Genomic DNA, 4,468 nt, shown 5'->3' with positions numbered 1-4,468 from the left:
TATATATATATATATATATATATATATATATATATATATATATATATATGTATGTAGAAACTTTAGCATTGCTTGATGTCAAGTGGTATGTAAAAGATATTTTACTTTGCTTCACTTTTCATTCACAGATCGAGGCTGTAGTTTTCCAAGGATTGTCAGTCGAGACATATATATGACATATATACACACGCCCTAACTCACACACATATCTATCTGTCTATCTACCTATCTACCTATCTACCTATCTATCTATCTATCTATCTATCTATCTATCTATCTATCTATCTATCTATCTATCTATCTCTATCTCTCTATCCATTTATCTATCTATTTCCCTCTCTCTATGTATATGCATACACACACATACATACATTCAAATATATATATATATATTTATAAACATATATATATATATATATATACATACATACATACATATATATATATATATATATATATATATATATATATATATATATATATCCATATACATGCATGTATATACTTATACTCATGAACATATACACACATACATACGTACATACATATATGCATACACACTCACATAATCTCATATGCGCATGCACAAACAAGTATACGGATTCATGTCAACATACGTCCAAATATATGTAGGTGGGTGTGTATTTTCTTTCTGTAGTTTCAGCTCAGAGCTGCGGCCATCCTGATGCACCACCGTTTTGCTACACTGTTATTACTGAGAGCCTCCTCCAATATGTGGCACTTGGTAAAGAATGGAGTTTGATGTAGCTACCCTCTTGCCGTGAGGTAGGTTCATCTGGGACTTTCGACAGGAAGAGGTCCAGCTTTGATTTAAAAACCCTTACATCTACTTTGTGCAGGTTCCTCAGGCTCTTTGGGAATGTATTAAAAAGCTGTTGACCCCTGAAACCCAGGCTGTTGCAGTAACTGGTCCTGAAGCGCGATGGCGTTGCTGGGATCTTTGGCACTATGCAGTGTCGTCCCGTTCTGGCATTGGTGTAGCTTTCAATGCCAAGATTTGGCACAATTTCTTCCAGGATCTTCCAGATGTATATTACTGCATACCCCTCCCACCTTCTCTCCAGGGAATAGAGTCTTAGCTGTGTCAAGCCTTTCCCAGTAGCTGAGCAGTTGCAAAGAGACGACTTTCTTTGTGAATCTTCTCTGGATTGCTTCAAGGTCCGCTGTTAATTTCAGACTGGTGGGTGACCGTAGCTATAAGTAGTAATCCAGGCGGCTGAGGACGAATGTCCTCCAGAGGACCGTCATAGTCTCCTTATCTCTGGTTTTGAATGTTCTCAGAATCCATCCAACCCGTCGTCTGCACTTTGTCACCATCCTGGTAATATGCATTTGGAAAGAGGTATCATCACTCTTGTCGATACCCAGGTCCCTCACTGATTTAGGCTCTGGGATTGAAATTCCCTGCGGACCAGTGTACTCTGTAAGTTTCATATTCAGTTTTGAACGTTGGTAGTGCAGGGCTTGGAATTTTTCAGCATTAAACTGCATATTATTATCCTCAGCCCATTTGTAAATTGAGTCCAACTCCTGCTGCAGATGTGCAACATCACTGAGGTTCTGTAAATACAAACATCTTTTCCCTTTTATTCTTTTACCTGATTCTCTCATTAGACTCTGGCCATGCTGGGGCACTACCTTGAAGAATTTTAGTCGAACGCATCGACACCTATACTTATTTTCCCTTTTAAAGCTTGGGAATTGCTGTGTCGGTCTCTTTTGCTGAACGGCTGAGTTACAAGAGCGTAAACTAACCAATAGATGTTGTAAAGTGGTGGTGGGAGACAAACACAGGCTCACACACACACACACACACACACACACAATGGTCTTCTTTCAGTTTCCATCTCCCAAATCCACTCACAGGATCGACGCGAGGCTATAGTACAAGACACTTGCCTACAATGTCCCACAGTAAGAGTGAACTCCGGACCGCTTTGTTGGGAAGCAAACCTTTTGTCACACAGGCACACCTGTGCCTATGTTTTATATAAGCTTCCTGACAACATACCCATGCATAGTCTTTCTTTTAGTATGCTGAATGCTTTCCATTTGTGTCTTCTCTGAGGCAAGAGATCCCAGCTGTTTTGGGTCTGTATAGGAGATCATCAGGAAGAGAGTGTTTCTTGAGGAGTTCACTGCCAAATCGTACAATGTTGCTCACTTCACTTTTTAGGACTGCGTTAATATTTCTAATTTTGCTGCTGTTGTTTAGCAGGTGCTGCCTGAGTGATACCATACGACATTCGAAGGTCATTTGCACTGATCTCAGGCCTCTACCACCTTCATTTCTTCTTAGGAAGAGCCTGTCAACATCACTGTCTCTCTGGAAGTTCCCAATTGTTGTCAGGATTTTGCGGCTCTTGACATCTATGGAGTGGATTTCCTCTACAGACCAATCAAGTATCCCAGGTGTTGGGATCAGCATTGGCACTGCAAATGCATTGTGGGATATTGTTTTGTTGTAAGAGGAGACTTCCGACAGCCATAGTGTCCTAAGTCTGGTGTAATATTCTCAGGTCACTATCTTTATTCTTAGTGCCTTCATATGATACATTTTGGTCTATGCCTAGGTACTTGTAACATTATTTGTGTGGATTGGGGGAGACAGAGAGACCGTTGATGCACAGGTTTTGGGCTTGGGGGACTGACTTTCCTTGTTCTATAACCAAATATGAACAATTCTTTTGGCGAAATTCCATGCCAATATCAGCTGAAAATGTTATTAATTCCTGTTGTTTTTTTGGCATCGTTAACATCTTTAGCATAAATCTTCATGTCGTCTACAAAGAAATTATGAGTTACATCGATATTTCTGGCAGTTGAAGATTCTAGCATGTAACCATTTGTTTTCTGTAGTAGGAACGATAACGGATTCTGTGCCAAAATGAAAAGAAATACAGATAAACTATCTCCCTGGAATATTCCCTTTGAAATGCCTCTACTATCAGAAACAATTATTCTGTTCTCAGCTGTAAGGATAAGAATAATCGCCCATGTCTTTGTGAGTCTCTCTATAGCAACAGTTAAGGTAGTCGGTACCTTTGCCAGATGTAGGCACTTCAAAAGCCATGAATGAGGGATAAAGTTGAATGCCTTCTTATAGTCAAGCTATACTCAAGGTTTCTGCGTGGTTTTCTTATTTCAGACAGTACAGCTTTGTTTATTAAAAGTTGTTCGGTACATCCCCCACACTTCCTTCTTTCCACCAACCTGTTCATCGGTCACAATGTTGTTCGACTCACAATGGAAGAATTTGGTGGAGGCAACTTGTGTACAACTGGTACATAATGTTTATGGAAGCAATGGGCCTGTAGTTTCCTGCCATTTTGGTGATTACAATTTTGGCAACAAGATTTATCTTTGCTGTAGCAAAGCAATTTGGTATATCAGTCTGACCTTCCATAGTCCTTTTAGGCATACATATCAATTGGTTCCTATAAAATGTCAGCTTCTCCTATCAATATCCAAGTATGTATTACGTATGTATGTATGTATGTATGTATGTACGTATGTATAATTTAAACAAAAACAAAACTAAAAAAAACACAAGCGATGGTGGGGCGACAAAGACACACAGTTTCCGTCTACCAAATCCACTCACAACGCTTTGGTCGGCTCGAGGCTATAGTAGAAGACACTTGCCCAAGGTGCCACGCAGTGGGATTGAACCCGGAAACATGTGTTTGGAAAGCAAGCATCTTACCACACAACCATATGCATATATATGAAATGAAGATGAGTTCAGGGAAGTTACTCAAGTTTTCTTCGAATACAAACCAATGGTATGTATATGATCACAAACATAATTAAAGACGTGTTAAATATTTTGCAAATTAAATTCTTAAATTATTGAAAGTCTGCTTCTTTTCAAAGAAGATAAAACAATCACTTGAACCAACTTCAAATGAAGAGGGGAGATAATCATATATATGAAGAAATTTTCAAGACTGATAGTTTAATTGTTTGGAGACAAGGGACTAGCTGTGAATATATGTTTCTACCTCACTAGATGTCGTCAGCACTATTATTGCCGTAACTTATCTATATGCTAACACCAACCAGCAAGTATGAGTGCTCAGCACCGCATTGGTGAATAAAGATAATTATTTCTAGGTTACCAAGGCTACCTATGGTTTCATATAAAGGTACTGGCATACCTCACGTGCCGCCACTGCGTGCAAGTCCCTGCTTAACGATCCCCAGGGTCATCGTTCGAAGCAGTAGCGATTAGTTGGGTACTTATACGAAACGGTTTTTAGTCTTATGAGTATTCGACGTCGTTAATTAGTCCAAAGCGGGTGGATTAATCCGATGTGGTTCAACTACGGACTAAAGCTCTCTCCCAACGACAAGGCTTCACCCGAGGGAGCACTCTGCATCATAGACCTTCCATATATATATATATATATATATATATATATAAATATGTATGTATATATATATA

This window comes from Octopus bimaculoides, chromosome 16 (genome assembly GCF_001194135.2).
Source record: "Octopus bimaculoides isolate UCB-OBI-ISO-001 chromosome 16, ASM119413v2, whole genome shotgun sequence".
NCBI lineage: Eukaryota > Metazoa > Mollusca > Cephalopoda > Octopoda > Octopodidae > Octopus > Octopus bimaculoides.
This window is presented reverse-complemented; position numbering follows the sequence as displayed.